The following is a 19,568-nucleotide window of genomic DNA, read 5'->3' as shown; positions in this document are numbered from 1 at the left end:
CAAAAAAAAAAAGAATCTCTCAGGACTTTTCTGCCTGGGCTGGCTTCAAACTGTAATCCTCAGATCTCCGCCACTGGCATCTGGCTTATTATTAAAATTTAACATGCAGAAAGAGTCTAAGCTCAGCAGTATCCATTTTTATACAAAGCACATATAAAGAAAACAGTATATAACCTACGTATATAAGATGATGAAAGCAAATGCTTCTTACTGCGTTTAGTAGTGTGAAACAGACCACTAAATGGACAGTTGATCTTGAATTTTTTTATGTTAGATAACAGGATACCTTTGATAAATAATGCTGTTTCCGGGGCTGGGTAGGTAGCTCAGCGGCAGAGTGCATGCCTTGCAAGCATGAGGCCTTGGGTTCGATTCCTCAGCACCACATAAACAGAAAAAGCCGGAAGTGGCACTGTGGCTCCAGTGGTAGAGCGCTAGCCTTGGGCTGAAGAGCTGAGGGACAGCACCCAGACCCAGCGTTCAGGCCCCATGACCGGGGGGGAAAAAATAATGCTGTTTTCTCACTGACAAAGTAATGCTAGGCTAAGCGCTACTTACTCAATTGTCATCCTAAGTAACTTACTGTGAATGCTTAATACTTGTGAGAACATTTGGCTGTGGTAATCCAGATGAATTGCAAAATGGAATTCTTTTTTTTTTTTTTTTGCAAAATGGAATTCTAGCAATACTTCTGCTTATTTTGAGTAATAAGAAGGGCATTTCCGGGAGGAGTTGTTTTTGACAAATGAAAGATGAAAATAGTTCATCTCTATTGATAAAAGTAATAACATCCTCAGAGATTTCTTTTTAACTACTTTCCTCAGAGATTTTTAAGCAACTGAAATGTCTGTTAATATCATAGATATGATTATGCATTTTTATGAACTGTGGGTGGGTATTTCTCAATAATGATTCTTTTTTTTTTTCTTTTGTTGGTCATAGGGCTTGAACTCATGGCCTGGGCGCTGTTCCTGAGCTTTTTGCTCAAGGCTAGTGTGCTAGCCTTTAGCCACAGTTCCACTTCTAGTTTTCTGGTGGTTAATTGGAGAGAATAGTCTTAGAGACTTTCTTGCCGTGGCTTCAAACAACTCTGTCCTTAGATTTCAGCCTCTTTCTTGAGTAGCTAGGATTACAGGCATGAGCCACTTGGTGCTCAAGTTCTCAATAATGATTCTTGTTGTTAAAGGTTTAGCCAGTGTGTGATCACGTACATTATTTGTGGACCCTTGTGCTACATTTCCCTTAAAGGAGTGAAAAAAATTCTAAGTGGTATAGCTTTGGAGCTCATGTCATGTGAGCTTTTTAGCTGTTTCCTTAATGTGTTTTATGATTGAAATATGGTACCTGAATGGTTGAAACAACTTTATTGGGTAGACTGACTTATTGGCTAAACTCTATTTTGTTGAGAAGCTAAAAAACACAATAAACTGTAGTTTAGGTATTATCATGCTATCTTATTCCTGATTAGTGTTTTGGCTGATACACATTTGGTAGTTGACAGAAGGGAAAGAGTGTGTGTTGGCTCAGTTTCTTGTGTGGACTTGTTCACTAAGAATTTGCCAATACAAGACATTACAGGAAGTATTTGGGTAGTAGAACTTTTAGGTGCTATTGCTATGCATAGATTTCATATCAGACCGACGATAAGTGCTCTGGATAATATATTATGCATATACATATTAAAAACTCATTTTATATTTTTCTCTTGTTTCTAGATGTATGAAACTATTTGGATAGATCCAAAATAGCATTGTGTCTTATTGCCACCTTCATAAACTGCCTTTTTGAGGTGACATCTTCCACTTTTAGAGGAATTTACTTCCTCCACATTTTACAATTGGCTTATTTTTCTGTTGGGCACTTACATGTTTAGCTTATCCATTTAAATACTCATCTACATTTTGCTGTTGACTGAGGAATTTTTCTTCTCATTATATTGCCATCACATTCCTTGGCAATATATTTGCTACTTGTTTTGAATCTGTTATTTCAATGTAATCCTAACAAGTTCATTCAAGCAGTGGTTGAATTGAGGTTAAGTGGTATTATGGTTGTTTGGCAGGATATGGTCATATACGCACTTATTTTTAAACACAGAACAGCGTGGAGTGACTGTAATGTTCAGTTGCACAATTGTACAGGAGTGAGCACATGGACCACACGCATCCACCAGAAGTTACCTCACCATCTTGAACCTATTACTTAAAGTGTCTGTAGAATTTCCTTGAGGATTTTCTGAGACAGTGATGCCAGGAATGAGATAACTTGCTAGATTATTTAAAAAATGTATGTGTTCTTCAAAAAAAAAAATTTTTTTTTTTTGGGTCTGGTTGTGGGGCCTGAACTCTGGGCCTGGGCGCTGTCCCTCAGCTCTTCAGCTCAAGGCTAGCGCTCTACCACTTGAGCTTCAGTGCCACTTCTGGCTTTTTTCTTTTTGCTTATATGGTGCTGAGGAATCGAACCCAGGTCCTCATGCATGCAAGGCAAGCACTCTATTACTGAGCCACCTTCCCAGCCCAAATTTTTAATGGTATTTTTCTCTCCCTCTCTTCCTTTTCTTTCTTCCCTCTTCTCCTTTTCGCCTTTCCTCCCTCCCTCCCTTCCATTTTTGTGCTTTGAAATTCATGCTCTAAGACTGGGTGGAATAGACTTCTATTTGAAATAATTGGTAATGGGTCCATAACTCTGTTACAGATGTGAGGACTGGTCTTTGGGATTTCTGAGCAGCATTTGAAAGTGCTTAAATAATATGTTTGTGATCTGAAGAAATGAAATACTGTGTCTCTGTTTGATCATAGTAGAAGAGCCTTTTTGGGCATATTGAAGATGCCCAAAAGAGATGGTGTGAATATTTTTGGACAGTTTTACTTGCTTTATTGTCTTTTTTAGTATTTATCGGGAAATTGATTATATTTGTATAAGACTTGGCTTTTTTCTTTATTTGTGTTTGATTGAGATAAAAACCAGGGCCTCGTACATACTCACTAGGCAAATGTTCTGTACTGAGCCACATCCTCAGCCCAGAAACAGCATTTTTAAATGTTCTACTAAACATTTTATTGAATGACTCATCTTTCAGTGTAAAGTACGAGTTCTAACTTTTTTATAATTGTATACATTTCTCATGTGTCTTATTCAAACTAACTTTGTAACTTAAGAAAAAAATTCAGAAGCCTAATGTTGAACACTTACTTGATTTTTATTGGAAGTGTTTATTGTTTCTAATTAAACTTTAATTATTAGCAAAGTAATCATTATGTCAGGTTTATTATTCTTTTTTAAAAATTTTTTTGTATACTGGGATTTGAACTCAAGGCCTCATGCTTGCTAGGCAGGCATTCTACTGTTCAGCTACATCTCCAGACCTGCTGGGTTTAAATAGCTAGAAAAATAGAGATACAAGACTTGAAATAATAAATCCCTGTTCTGTATCTTTCCTGATTCTTTCAGAGGCAACTGTTCTTTTTCTTTCAAATGAGCTTGCTATTTCAGTTGTTATTATTATCTTTTGATTTCTTCCTACAGAAGATGAGAATTTAGCTTCCCCCACATCTCATTTTCCATCTTCCCAGTGATAATTCTGTCAAATTTTTGGTTAAGTCATTATTCATTGTGTACAATATCATCTGAATTTTACTGGCCACAGAGCATTCATTGTTCTTATTTCTTTAGCATTCCTCAGAGATAGTGGTTAGTTTGTTTTCAGTTGCTTAGTTTTCTACTTATCGACCATAAAACTCAAATGGGTAAACTGTATTAGGTCATCAATGAGTTCTGTTTTTTTTTTTTTTAATTGTGAAAATACTGTACAGAGGGGTTACAATTACATGGGCAAGATAATGAGTACATTTCTTTTTTTTTTTTTTTTTTTTTTTTTTTTGGGTCCGGTCGTGGGGCCTGAACTCTGGGCCTGGGCGCTGTCCCTCAGCTCTTCAGCTCAAGGCTAGCGCTCTACCACTTGAGCCACAGCGCCACTTCCGGCTTTTTTCTTTTTGCTTATGTGGTGCTGAGGAATCGAACCCAGGGCCTCAGGCATGCAAGGCAAGCACTCTACCACTGAGCCACCTTCCCAGCCCCATGAGTACATTTCTTATCAAGCATTGTAGCCTCCTCCATTGTTTCCCCTTCCCATCCGAGTTCTGTTTTTCTGTTGGCACTATTTCTCTCAGGGATCTGTATCTTTCTGGTTCTAGACTGCATGCTTTCTTACTTCCATGGAGCTACCACTTCGGGACTTTTCTTTGGTAGATCATCCATTCTCGGGACAAACCATGCATGTACATGTGTATGCACACATACAAATACATGCACATCCCGGAAGTGAGAAATGTAAGCTTCACAAAGTTGCTAAAGGTGTTTTGTCTTAAGACCACAAATGTTTTGTAAGATACAAGAAAAAGTTTAAAAGATTATAAATTAGGACATGTGTGTAAAGTGATGAATGAACTTTTGTATTCTTACGTAGTCTGGAATTAAGCTGTTTCTGTTTGTGCTCACTGGTAATTGAATGCTTCTTGGAAGTAACTTTTGAATATTCTTTATTGTGTAAGACTTGTCATATGCTTTGTAAAACAACATTTCATCTCATAAATCCTTTATAACCTAGTTCAGTCCTGCATGAAGGTTGAATAGACAGCTGCTTACATGTTACTTAGTGGTGCTCAGGAATTTACAGGCCTCTAAATTGTTTCATGTTCAACCTAGTATTTTCGGATGCTTTTAAAACCTCCTAAGTGCCTCTGTTGTCACTGAAATTATATCTTGAGATATTGTGTAGTTTTGGCATGTTAGATCCATTTGGTGTATCTGGAGAGTAGAACTTAAAGGGAATGAAAGAGAGATGTCTGTCAATTTTTTAAAAAATTTTTTGCTGGTTGTGAGGCCTGAACTCTGGGCATGGGCACTGGCCCTCAGCTCTTCAGCTCAAGGCTAGCACTCTACTATTTGAACCACAGTGCCACTTCTGGCTTTTTCTGCTTATGTGTGCTGAAGAATTGAACCCAGGGCTTCATGCAAGGCAAGCACTCTACCACTGAGCCACCTTCCCAGCCCATCTGTCAAGTTTTTTTTGAAGCTGAGAATAGGACAAACCTGAAATCAGTGAATGTCAGGGATGATAGGCTTTTGATAGTCATATCTCCTAGTGCCTTGGAAAACAAGGGAATATTTTTCAGTGGGAATAATATGGTTATTATTTAATCCCTTTTAGATCCAGTCCCACTTGGGATATTTATTTGGTCACTGTCCTATTCAAGCATGAAATTGATGATACTTGAAGACCAAAGATGTAAATACTAGTAGCTTAGCAACATGTAGTGCTGCTTATGCAAGCTTCTCGTAGCAAGTTTCAGAGTGAGGAAAATGGAAGTGTTCCTACACTTAATTGGAAAGGCAGAAGAATAGAGGACTATTAATAATTGCTGTTCCTAGCACAACACATTTGGCATTTGGACCAAGTGGAAAGCATTAACTGATAAAACTTAAGGAATTTGGAAGCTCTCTTTCCCATCTATTATATTTGAAAGCAATTAGATTATTGGAGAAATGGTAAATTTCTAATGGTTTTTTTAATTTTGGTGTAATCATTAAAAATCATTTAAAAATAGAAAATAGAGCTATGTAACTCTGACTTTTTATATGTGTTAACAAAAAGTGTAAACAGTTTTAGTGCACCAAGTCTTTAATTTGGTTTTAGAAGCAATTCTAGTGGAGCATGTTGGCACATGCCTGTGATCCCAGTACTTGGGACGTTGGGTCCAGAGGATTGTAAATTTGAAACCAACATGGGCTACATAGCAGATTTCGAGGGAGTTTGGATTGTATAATGAGGCTCTGTCTCAGTACCCTGCATCCTGAAAGAGGGTAGGGGAACAAAAAGAAAAGAAATTCTAGAGCATTGCTTTACAAAATGATCTTTTTGGTTCTAGAACTGTTTACAATAATGTGTCATAACATCGCATTGTTGTTGAGGTTAGTACTTTGTTGGTACCCACAATGTGATGATGATTTTGTAGTTTTCTGATTTACTTTGTGTGTTCTGGTCAGGTTACTTACTCTTGGTACCATTGTCTTTGTGAATATATTTCTGGTGTGATAACTTCACTTCCTTCCTAAACCTAATTCCTTCTTTTGGAATCCATTATATCTATTGTTATATTATGGGAAGTAATGACATATATGTGTTTTAAGGATGAAAAGTGCTGTTTTAATCCTATTTTCTCTTTCTCTGCTCTTTTTTGTTATTAACCTTACTTTTGTTAGGTTCTTTTATAAAAGTCATCAGTATGCATTGAAGACTGTCCTTGAATTCCTTTTATTCACTTAAATGTCAAATGTTTTCATTGAAAGAGTAAGCCAATCCATATTAAAGGGTTATTTTTTTTCTGCTAAAGTTTTTTTTTTTTTTTTTTTTATAAATTTGAATCTATTAAAAGGCATGATTATGGCAATTGGGTTAGAAAGTATGGAGAGTGATGATTCTGGACTGAATGTCCTCCAGTGACTTTCATTGGAGAAAGAGGCACTTAAGAATCCTGTGTTGTTTGGTATTGATTGACATTGTTACTGTGGAAGCGAACTGTTGAGGGAGGGTCTAGGCTAGCCTTGTACTTGGTAGGTGGGAAATGGTAAGCAGCCAGGATAGGCTTAGTATCCAGATAAGCAATGAAATGACACTCTGAAACTTTGTCCTGCCTTTGGTAAACATATAATGGAGAAACAACAATAGCCTGAACAAATTTACATTAGAACTTGTTCAGGGTTAAGAAAGGAGGAAGGGATGGGTTTACCCAGCAGTGGAAAGTGATTCAGTTTAGACAGTTATCACTTGCTTTTAGAAATACGTTCTTCTTCCTCCTTTCTCTAGGCATCATGAGCAGCGTGATATAAAATTGTTTCATGGTTTCTCTCTTAATGAGTTTTTATTGTAAGAATCATGTTCTTAACTTAGTTAAAAGGGAGGCTATTGTACTTTAATGATTAACAAATATTATGTGTTCCTGCATGAAGGGTATTGATCATTTCCTTGGGGAGGGACCAGCATGCAGTTACTGTTCTTAGGGAAAAATCTGACCAGAGCATATGGATAATGCAGAGGCAAATGCCTAAAGAGAGATTCAGCAGAATGCCCTCGGGACTTAGAGGAGGGAGAAGAGTGATGCTCTTTCCCACTGAGTGAGGGGAGTGAGGATGTGTGTGGGAAGCAATGTGTAAGCAGTGTTGCCCCTGGGACTTGGACCTATAAAGAGTTCTTGGGCTGTGTTAGGAATAAATGAAGACTTCAGATTTGTTACATTATCAACCTTGGAAAAGTAAATAATGCTAACTGAACTAGCTGTTCATTGACAGTTTACTTGAGCTAATTAGTGTTTTAATGCTTCTTGTATATTGTTCTTCTAATAGTAATAACTCTTTGATGTTAGGTAGTACCATCACCCTTGTTGTACAAATGAAGAAGTTAAGGCCCAGATAGATTAAGAGACATATTTGAAGTTACAAGTAGGATTTGACTCCAGATAGGTACTTTTTTGCTTGCTGTGTTAGAATTGGGGAAGTGGGGCTAATCTAGCTGGCCTTGAATGCTGGCTATTGGAAGATTCTTTTGTTTTGGATGGCAGTACTGGGATTTTAACTCAGTGCCTCATACTTGCTGGGCAGGCATTCTACCACTTCAGCCATGTCTCCAGTACTCTTTTATTATTATTATTTTTTGAATAGTCTCTCATCTTCCGTCCTTCCCCCCTGTGCCCCAGGGCAGACAGTGATTCTCCTGTTGATATTCTTCCTGGGTTGTTGGGATGAGAGGTGAGCATTATTTCACATAGATTAGATGAGATACGGGGTCTTTGGAACATTTTGTCGAGGCTGGCCTCACAATGTGATCCTTCTGATTATAGCCTCTTGAGTAGCTAGGATTACAGGTGTGAACCGCTATGCCTGGCCAGGACATATATATATATATATATATATATATATATATATATATATATATATATATATATATATAAAATTCATATATATACATATACATATGCATATACACATATACATATATTCATATACACACACACACACACACACACACACACACACACACACACACACACACACACACACACACACACACACACACACACACACATATATACTAAAGTGGTTTAAGAAAGTACTGTCTTGATTTTGGAATGCTTTTCCTAGTTTGTCTGGTAAATTCTACTCGTTTTAAAATTCTTTGCTCCTCTATTACTTGTTCTTTTTTTTTTTTTTTTTTTTTTTTTTTTTTTGTGTCTGGTCGTGGGGCCTGAACTCTGGGCCTGGGCACTGTCCCTCAGCTTTTCAGCTCAAGGCTAGTGCTCTACCACTTGAGCCACAGCACCACTTCCAGCTTTTTTGCTTATGTGGTGCTGGGAATCGAACCCAGGGCCTCAGGCATGCAAGGCAAGCGCTCTACCACTGAGCCAACTTCCCAGCCCGTATTACTTGTTCTTTTGTATTGTTTTGAATTATCTAGGAAGAAGAGCAGTCTGGGGAACTCTGCTCTTGGGCTTGTACTGTGCCTTCAATACAGTGGTCATAGGGTCATATTTACCTTTTTTTTCCCCCTTCAGCCAAACTGTAAATTACTTGAAGTTGGATTGCTAAATGATATTTTGCCTTTCCTGGTGTTAAGGATATATTGTTGCTACATAAAGATAGAATCTCACCAGAACAAAAGGGAAGGTGATGAATTTTCAGATTGGGCTGACTTGTTTCTTCCTAAGTTACAGGTGTTTGGAATACCTACAAAAGAGATAAAGTACTTCATGCTCTAATAGTTTGTCTGATTAGGACTCCAGTGAGAATGAGGACAGTAGATTGTTCTGGCTTTGTGTGCAGCCTGGTTGTTGGGCTTGGCTCTAGTGGAGGTGTAACGTTTAAGTTGGCAAAGGGCTGCGGCCCACCCAGTGGAGAGAACAGCAGGAGGTGTGGACTGAGTGGACTATACTCTGTTGCTTCTGAAACATGAGTCCCTATCTAGGCTTGCCTACTGACTATGCTCAGGACTTTTTTGGCATAGAAAATCTCTCCAAAATCTTGATTTCTTAACTGTCTGCCAGAAAGATGAATAGGTTAACAGAACATTTGCCATGTGGTGGTTTTCATTTAAGATAAGTTCCTAACATATGGAATGTGACATTCAAATGTTCAGGGTGCCTTTTTGGTGGTAAACTGCTGTTAAAAAATAGGCCCATTTGGTCTGAATTAAACTTATCCTGTGGAAATTCTTTAAGATCTTGAAGCCATAAGTAACCTCATATAAACTGGCATGTCTTCTGTATCCACCCTGGCTCAAGTTTCCTTTGTTTCTTTTCAGATCAGCGAGGACTTTCAGCATTGCTCTAATGATCTTAGGTACTTAAATCCTGCTTCTTGCTCTTTTATCTAGAAGTGCATTGCTCAATGTGAGGACTTAAGGGCCTGTGTTCATTGGACTTGTGAAGAAATTGATAAGGGCTTTCATGATATAGGAGAGAGTTTTTGTTTAGAAACATCTTCCAACATTGGGAGTCTTTGAAAGTGTCTTTGAGGCATAACCCAGAGATAACTAATGAAATGATGCCTTACAACTATTAGTGCTTCAAATGAAAAGCTTTCCTTCCTCCTAAGTTCAGATTAAAACTGAGCCTGTACTTAGAAGAGCCTGGCATGGAAGAAACAGTTTTCCCGTGGCCATAGCTCACAATTTTGACCTGTCCTGATTATTCTGGAAACACCAAAAGGAAGGTAGGCATAGGCTTGGCCGCCATCTCAGTGTCCCCTCTATATATACCCAGTGACTGATTTTCAGATTTTCTTTGTCATGGACTGCTCAAGGTTTTAGTGCTATAGATGTTGGCAAACATATGTTCCATAAGGGTCAGGACTTGCCTTTTTCTCTGTTAACCCCCCTAGAGTCTAGAATAGCCTATCTGGGAGAAATAAATAGTAAGTGAAACTGTTTAAATTTTTCTAGTTGGTAAATTAAGAAAAAGTGAAAAGAAATAAGTAAAATTAATTTTAATGGTTTGTTTTATTTAACACTTTCTATCAATAATATTATCTCAACCAGTAAGCTATATAAACAATATATAGTTTTTTCACGTTCTTGGTTCACATGAAGTCAAAATCTAGTGTGTACTTTATAATTGCATTGCAACTCAATTTGGACTAGTGCCATTACCAATGGCACCAATGAAGTTCTGTTACTGTATCTGGCCTGTGACAGAGGTGTAAGTATCTGTTAAGGAAGGAAGAAAAAAGAGATGAAAGAAAAAGGAGGAGGAGGGAATGGTAAAAGTTCAAAGATGAGTGGAAAAAGGAAAACTGTTGTACTTGTTTGGGCAGTTTCTAGCTCTAACTGTGACTGCATAATGCTTTATAGTTTTAGTTGAAGATTGTTTTCAAACATATTTTGTTTATGCCTTACCCCCAATGGCATTGGTTTGACTGGTGTTGTGTTTATAGGATCCATAGCTAAAGTTGAAGGTAGGTTGAACATATATGTGGTTTTAGCAGGATACAAACTCAAATCTTTTGAGTCCCAGTTGTGTAGTTTCTTCTCACTACTGCATATCTGCTCCCTGGTTTCTATAAGCTGTGCCTGGCTTAGACAGAAGTTGGCTATTTGGTAAGAATAGATAATAAATATTGTTAATACTGAACTATTTAAAATTAGTGAATGGTTAAATTTTTATAGTTTGTCTTTAGTAATCAAAGATGTGGATATCATAGCCAGGAGAGCAGCATTACATAGGTTCTATAGATTCTTGGAACTTTGGAATTAGAGAAGGCACGTAACAAGTTTGATGAGTAAAAAGGCTTTATGCTTATGTGGTGCTGAGGAATCGAACCCAGGGCCTCATGCATGCAAGGGAAGTGCTCTACAACTGAGCCACCTTCCCAGCCCCCTAAAAAGACTTTATAAAAGGGCGTGTTCACCTGTGCTTCTGTATAAACATTTTGCTTGTACAGAGATTGCTCTCTAGAATGTGGAATAATGACTTGTGTCTTATATAGAGATTGCTTTCTAGAATGTGGAATAATGACTTATCTCTTATATAGAAGGAAAGTACTCACCTAGCATAATTATCCTTGAGTGATTAAGTTTTTAGATTTTATGCTCTGTATCTTGAGCCATTAAGAGGGTTGGCTTTTATTGTGCTTAACATTTAAATAAACACTTAAGGAAGATTCTTTGGGTGTGATTCAGTTTGTTATGACTAAAAGGCTAAAGATGAATTAAAGTTAATATTTAGAGTATCAATATACTAGGAAAACACTTCATTTCAGCATCCTTTTGGTTAGAAGCCAAGACAAATCACTCTGCAGAGCTAGGTGTATGAATTGAGATATTAGAGTAAAGCACATACTTTATGCAAGATATTTTGTATGTATGAATTTGTGAGAAACAGGTTTAGTTTGCAAAAAATGGCATTTGTTGAGAAAAAGATCAAACTAAAATATAATTCTAAGCTTTCCCTAAATCAGTAGTAGGTACTGTAAAATGTTTTGTTACACAATTGCTCATTTTGGGATAATACAAGTATGAACAGGCAACAGAAAAGTTATTCAGTAAGAAATATGTATATATATATATATGATATATATATATTATATATATGTCTGTGATAGCAGAGCTAACTGCTTAGGTTTTAACTGCTCTAAGGTATACGCAGAAAAGGGAGATCATTCAGAAGAAATTATTTACATAACCACATGTATATCATTATCCACTATGTACATGATTTAAGAGGGAGTAGCTCCCACCAGGTGCTTGTGACCCAAGCCTGTAATCCTATCTGTTTAGGAGGCTGAGATCTGAGGATTGCTGTTTGAAATCAGCCTGGGCAGGAAAAGTCTGTGAGACTGTTATCTCTAATTAATAAAAAGTTGAAGTGGAGCTGTGGCTCAAGTGGTAGAGTGCTAGCTTTGAGTGAAAAATCTGAGGGACAGCTCCCAGGCATTGGGTTCAGGCCCCATTATTGCATTAAAAAATAACAAAAGAACTGGTCCACTCCCTCTCCTCTCTCCCTTCCCCTTCGCCTCCTTCTCCCTTCTTCCCTCTCCTCACCTTTCCCTCTCCTTCCCCTTCCCTTTCCCTTTCCCTTTCCCTTTCCCTTTTCTTACACCTCCTTTCCCCTTCTCACCTCTCTTCCCTACCTCCTTCCTCTCCAGAACCTTTACCCCCCCCTTCTTTTCCCCTCTTCCCTCCCCTCTTTCCCCCCTCTCTTTTTCTCCCCTCCCTCTCCCCTTTCCCTTTTCTTCTCTTCCCCTCCCCCTTCTCCCCTCTCTTCTCATTCCTCACCTTCTCTTCACCCTTCCCCTTCTCTTCCTTTTTCTCTCTCCTTCTCCCTCCCCTCCCCTTCTTCCTCTTTGCTGTCTCCTTTCTCTCCCCTAGCCTTTCCTCCCCTCCCCTCCCCTCCCCCTTTTCCCTCTCTTCCCTTCCTCCTTCCTTCCTCTTCCCTTTCCCCCTTCCTCTCCCTCCTGTTCCTCATCTCTTTTCCTTCCCCTTCCCATCCCCTCCTCTTTTACCAGTCAGATTATTGATTCTATAATTAAATGATACTCATGATTTATATTCAGTATTTATGCTCATAAATATAGAATACAAGTTCCACATAACACAAATATCTCATAGCATTCCACAGATTGATATCTTCCAACACAGAAAAAGTAGCATTTAAGGAAAAAAACAACAAATATCAAAGTTCCATTTAAATAAAAATATACTTTTAAACAAAGTATTTTTCTTTTGGCTAAAAATCAGGTGCAAGAATATCTTTTTTAAAAAATACCAGACTTTTAGAAATACTGATTGAGAATTTGAAATACATATCAGCATCTTTACAACTTTCTTGTAAGTCTGAAATCATTCCAAGATAAAGAGTTTGCTAGCTCCGTCTTGTAATCCCAGCTACCCAGGAGTCTGATACCTGAAGACTTTTGTAATGTTATTTAAAATGTGTTCTCTAGTTTGGACTTCGCTTACTGAAACACCATGAACATTAAAGCCTCACCTATCTTTATTTTCTGGGCTTCTTTCTCCATACTACTTTTCTCATTTTCATTTTACCAGTTGGAAACTTACTCATTTTTCTTCCATGATTCCATTGACTTATCTTCTAACCTTTACTTTCTTCTAACTTCTTTGAAAGTTGTACCTTTTTATACTTGGATTTATACAATTGCCTGTTTTATGTACCATTTCCTGTGAATTAGTTTGCAGACTTTTTGAAAGGAATGTCACTGTTTATATGATCTTTGGAGATCTACATTTCTTTGCTCAGAGCTTTTTACTCAAAAAGATGATGTTTAAGAAGTGTCTGGGGGAAAAAAAGGTGGATAATGCTAGCTACTCAGGAAGCTGAGATCTGAATTTGTGGGTTGAATCCAGCCCTGGCAGAAAAGTCCATGAGACTCTGATCTCCAATAAACTACTCAGAAAAAGCTGGAAGTGATGCTCTTAAGTGGTAGAATGCTAGCCTTGAGCAAAAGCTCAGAGACATGCACAGGCCTCTGAAATCAAGTTCCAGGCAGGACTGCCAAAAAAAAAAAAAAAAAAAAAGTTTGAATTAGTTGGGTGCTGGTAGCTTACATCTCTGATCCTAACTGCGCAGGAAGCTGAGATATGAGGGAGCACAGTTTATGCAAAAAAAAAAAAATCTTTGAGAGTCTATCTCCAATTAACCAACAAAAATTTAGGCTTATTGATATGGCTTAAGTGGTAGACTGCCAGAAGAAAGGAAAGCTGAGCATATACAATACCCCACTAAATTCGAGCCCTAGTACTAGCAGAAAAAAAAATTAAAGTCAGTTGTGATCTAACATTTGCTGGTTCGGGCGAAGATAGAGCTGAGTTTTAATTGAGGCTGTAGCAAATAGCACTCACAAGGAAAAAGGAAACATTGAGGGACTTTTTCTTGAATTTAGGTCTGATCATTTCTGAGTGCTAATAAGTGTTTCTTTTCCTTTTTTTGATCAGTCATGGAGCTTAAATTCAGGGCCTACCTGCTGTCCTTGAGCTTTTCTGCCCAAGGCAGAAGTGGTTTTAAGTCTTGAAATGACACACTGCCAGAAAGCATAGACAGGGAAAGCACAGGCTCTCCAGACACCTACAAAATGTACCACCAACTCTTCATGCCAAAAAAAATCACTTTGGGTACTAAGGTGACAAGAAGACATATTAAGACAAGCTTAGAGCCTGATAAAGTAAACTGATTTTCTGAAAGTGAGATCCTACCCCTTTGAGCCACAGCTCTACTTCTGGTTTTCTGGTGGTTAATTGAAGACAGGAGTCTCACAGTGTTTACTTCTGTGCTGCCTTTGAACCTCAGTCCTTAGATCTCAGCCTCCTGAGTATCTAGGATTATAGGTGTGAGCTACCAGCATCAGACCTAGTAAGTGTTTCTTGATGTGTATCCAAGTCTCCAAGTATGAACTTCTGTTTTTGTTTTGTCATTAACTACGTTTCTTAAGTTCCAGTGAAGGGAACTGAAGAGGCAGTTGATTACCTGGTATCTACCCCATCTGTTTCCTGTATAAAGAGCCAGCAATTTCTACATCGGTGCCCTTCATTTATGTAACTGGAAGCAACATATGAACATAGGTTGTTGTTGTGATGTGAAGAGCCCTAGGATCTCGCTTTTAGAAAGTCAGTTTACTTTATTAGGCTCTAAGCTTGTCTTAATATGTCTTCTTGTCACCTTAGTACCCAAAGCGATTTTTTTGGCATGAAGAGTTGGTGGTACATTTTGTAGGTGTCTGGAGAGCCTGTGCTTTCCCTGTCTATGCTTTCTGGCTGTGTGTCATTTCAAGAGCCAAAGCCACTTTATTTCCAGTTTAGAAATGATTCAGTGAATACCAGGAGAATATTTCAGGTGAATTCTGATTGTTTTGGCATTATTACATGAACAGTTTTAATTTTTTTTTTTTTAGTTCTTTCTGTGCAGTTTTTCAGAATTTTCAGTAATGGCTTCCTTGGCCAGTCAAGAGTTTGTAGATTGTGTTGGAGGAATGTTGGTACTCTGTGTGTGTGTTTTTTCAATCAGTTCAATATAGAGGAATGAATATTGTAAGCATTCTACTATTTTTAATTTGTAAATACTTCAAACAGAGTGGAAAGGATAGGGAATTATATAATATCTTCCACTTTCATTGACTCTTAACATTTTTACCCTATTTCCTTTAGGGACCATTTTCCAAAATGGTCATATAAAATAATATTTATATCATATTTGATCACATTTATATTATATTTGATCATATAAAATAGTATTTATTGAAATGAACTACAAAAAAATCCCCCCAAAGTTGAAGCTATCATTTTCTTCCTCCTGATTCCATACTGCCTCTCTTGTACTAAAGTGCATATTTGTTGATGACTTCATTATATTCCAGTGAGATCACCCTGTGAATAGTGTAGTGGTAGATTCCTTCAGGGAAATGAAACCTTGTATTTTGCTTTGGTGCATCTTCTACCTCAAAGGAAGTGTGCTTCTGAAGAGATGTAGTGTATATGATGTAGGGTCTTGAACTAGGTGAGAAGAATACGTATTTCCAAAGGTCCATTTGACTGAATGTGGGTGTTCACATTCTGATTAGCTGTTTAGCATCTACAGTATCTAAGAGCTTGTCAGTAGTTGTTCAGATTGCTATTAATTTGCTCAAATGCCAGAATAATAATTAAATATGACCTTTTTTGTATGTGACTGTTTTGAATCGTAGTTTCCAAAAGTATTTGTTTTTGTTTTTTCAGTTTCCATTGGTTCTGTTAATTTTTTGGTAAATATTTGCTCCATATCTGGATTTTGAATTAATCCCTCCCCCCTTCCCTTCTTCCTTCTTTCCTTCCCTCCTTTCCTTTTCCTTCTTCCCTTTTTTCTCTCCCTTTCCCTCCCTCTCCCATCTTAATAAAGAAAATATAAAAAGAAAAAGGCTGTTTTCCTTGATATTACTTAATATTTCGGTGACTTAATTATATGGCAGATTTTTCTTCATTGCCCAAATCTGAAATTACGTTAAACTATATTATCTTGTACAATAAAATTTTTGTTGATAAACTATGCTTTGATAAACTATCTGGAAAACAAAAAGGAAAATCTTTATATTAAAATAGCTTTTAAATGTGTTCTTTTTAACACTTTTCTACAAATTACTTTTTCATTGTGCTCATTTGTCCCCTAATACTTCCAATAAGTTAGGTTTATAATTATAACAAATAATGTATAATATTAACATAAAAAGTTAAGTGAACAGTAAGGAAAAATTAACCCTTGAGGAAATTATGTATCACAATTAAAAGGTAGAAAATTAACAAATTAAAAATTTGTCAGTAATACTGTCATTCATAAATGTTGTGTATTGTTTAACTTTATGCATAGTTCCCATTTTATTTCTAAAAATGTTCATAAAGTACATATTATGCCATAGTTTGCTATCGGTAATATGTTCTTTTCATGTAGTATCGTGAACAGCAAACTAGTAATTTATGCTTGGTGTTTGAATTATTGCCACCCCAAGTTGCACACAGTGGAAGCTGCCCTGTGCAGAGGTAGAAACTTAGGCTTTGCATCAGACTTGGGTGCACATCCCTTCTTGTCCTGTGAGTAATTTAAATGTATGCACTTGGTAAGCATAGAAATGGATGAGTCTATTTCCCCAAATAAAAATATGCGTAAGAATCATTTTTGAGGGCATTATAGGAGTTTCATTTACACAGTGCCAGGAGTGCAATGAGTATCAAGTGATATTATGGAGAGGCTTCACAATAAATACTACATTAGGAAAGACAATAGATGTTGAAAAGGTCAATCTTGTGTTTAAATTCCATTGCCATCACTTCTAAGCTTATCTTAGTATATCAAATATATCTTACTTATACTCTCTGCCTTGGATTGTTACATTTGTGATATACAGAATACAGTGTGCCCGACATATTAACGGATATTCCAGAATAGTTACTATCATTATTATTTAATTATTTACTTAGATGATAAATTTGGACATTAGACTATTTGTATAATATCAAGGAGGATGCTTCTAAATACCCTAGATTTTATTTGAACTTACTATCTAAAGTACTTGTGGCTAAATGTGAATTGTATGAATAGTTTGATACTAGCTGCTTCCTCCTTCCCCAATTTTGGAATAATATGTGGAGAGGAATTTTTTTATGACCTTTACATGTGTAATGAAAAGCTACTGTGTATAATTATTATGTGGTAATATATGTACCATTAATTTTTCTTGTTGGTACTTTGTAGATCATGTATATCTGTCCCACTCAAACAAGGTCTTTTTCCAGCAGTTGTAGACTTCCTATGTAGTTTCTTTCTCCCTTGATTTTCTATGTTCTTAATTTTTAGACATACCGATTTAATTTTCACACATATATTTTATTACCTATATACCTATATATTAAGTTTGTAAAGGTCATAAAAAGATGGGTTAATCGTACTTGTTTTTACATTCTGCTTTTCAATAAATGTGTATTGTAACACTTTTGACCAGTTTAGATGTTATTGTTGTCATGAGGCTCAGTGTACTTGCTGGTCTAAAGGCTTGGGTTTATCCTTGTTGTCCTCTGTTCACAATGCAAGCTGGTCCTTATATTTCTTCCAGTGGCCACTTGTTTACTCAAGTTATTCGTATATAGAGTGATGCCTATTTTCCCTTCACCTCTTTGTCTTTCTGTCTCACTATCTCCCTTTCCCTCTCCTGCCCCCTTCTTCCATTCTCAACGTGCAGTGAAGGCACTATGCTTTAGTTTCAGTTGAGATCAATAAGGGCATAAAATTAGTGAACTAATAAATTTTTGCCAGAAGCTTAAAAAAAAATCTTGATTTGGAGACTGGCACTCAGGAGTGTGATAATAGTCTTTAACTTTTCCTAAATTTGCCTTTAAGTGACTTTTAAAAAAATCATAACTAAGATGGACAGTAGGCAAAACCAACTTACCTTTTAAATGAAAAAAATTTGAAGTATGTTCAAAGGGATTTGAAAGGTAAAAATGATTCCTTCCAAGTTTATTAAAGAGAAAAATGTTTTGTAATTTCATCTTAGGTTACAGCCTGAGTAGGGGTTTAGTATATTCAGGTTGAATAACTAGCTTATGACTATAAGCAATTTGTTGGAAGCTTTTAAATTATATTTAGTATTGTAAAGGCTTCTGATTAAATACTTAGGAGAGAGATTTTCTTCATTTTACTGAGGACTGAGAATTTTTTGAGCACCATTACATGATGACTCTGGAAATTTGAATTTAGAATTCCTAGCTTCTACGCTTTGCTTTCTGTATAGTGCCGTCCTATCTTTTTTTTCAAACTTACTTGGAGATAGTTTGATCCTTGGGATTGTAATAATTATGTCTTTATCTAACAGTTTTACAGAAGACAAATTTTTAGCTCTTGGCATTTAGGGATGAACAAAAAGACAAAATTTCTACCCTCAAGGAGAGCGATCACTGTGTTGGTTAGTCTTGATGATCCACTTGGTTGGATTGAGAGACACCTGTGAGATTAGTAAAACATACTTTGGGGTATGTCTGTGACACTTTTCCAGAGATTTGACACTGAAAGGGACAGTCCTATTAAATGTAGGTGGTTTGGTTAAGTAGGCTGAACATAGAACATAGAACAGTAGGCTGCCTAGAACAAAAGTAGAAGGGGCCGGAAGCCTGCTTCCTATGGCCAGGAGGGGAACAACCTTCCCGGCACTTGCTACCCTGATATTCTGCCTTACTTCAGTCCCTAAGCAATGGATTAGTCTTGGAATGAAAAGTGAAATCCTGAACTGTAATATGTTATCTTCCTTTTACGTTGATTCTCTCCAGTATTTTGTTACTATGATGAATAATTGACTAACAGATACTAAATAGATAAAAGTACATAAAGATATCTAGTGTACCTATATTAATGATTGCTTATTACAAAGGATGACTTTACATTTCTTAGCTTCGATGTATTCTAGGTAGCTTGAGGCTGCAACATGACATTTGTTTTAGTTTTTACTTATTTTTATACCATCTCGTACATGTTTATATATATATATATTTGTTCTGCAGCATTTTTGTTGGAGTATGACTTAGGTTTCCATTTTTTTGTTTGGGAGGGAAAGATTGACAGGAGAAGGAAGATGGAACTTAGTAATTTTTTTCCCTCCTTTGTAGGAGGAATCAAGGCTTCCATTTTTTAAAAAAAATTCATTTATGCTATGCAATAGAAAAACTCAATTCTATCTTAAAGATAGTCTTAGAAGGGATGAACTGAGGTCACAAAATCATATCAGTGCTGGAGGGGAGACTTCCAAGTAATATGACTTAGTATTAATGATTGTAATGATTCTGGAGCTATTTCAACCTGAAATGCAACTAAAATACTTCCAATTTTAATAATTAAACTCTTTCTGGTTTTTAAAACGAAGACAAGCTGGGTGCCAATGGCTAACGCCTGTAATTCTAGCTACTCAGGAGGCTGAGATATGAGGATCATGATACAAAAACAGCCTGGGCAAGAAGGTCCATGAGACTCTTATCTCCAGTAAACCACTCAGAA

At 36.8% G+C, this 19,568-nt stretch overlaps 1 protein-coding gene across 7 annotated transcripts in view; it reads left to right on the top strand.

Moving 5' to 3' along the window:
* The window catches only part of Sipa1l1 (signal induced proliferation associated 1 like 1), a 332,505-nt gene that overhangs the window by 29,797 nt on the left and 283,140 nt on the right, over positions 1-19,568 (top strand). The gene's annotated exons all lie outside the window — the stretch shown is intronic.

This window comes from Dipodomys merriami, unplaced genomic scaffold, assembly GCF_024711535.1.
Source record: "Dipodomys merriami isolate MVZ:Mamm:240054 unplaced genomic scaffold, mDipMer1.0.p SCAF_1, whole genome shotgun sequence".
In the NCBI taxonomy this organism is placed as follows: domain Eukaryota; kingdom Metazoa; phylum Chordata; class Mammalia; order Rodentia; family Heteromyidae; genus Dipodomys; species Dipodomys merriami.
The sequence above is the reverse complement of the archived record's forward strand: the minus strand, read 5'-3'. Positions and strand labels throughout refer to the sequence as shown.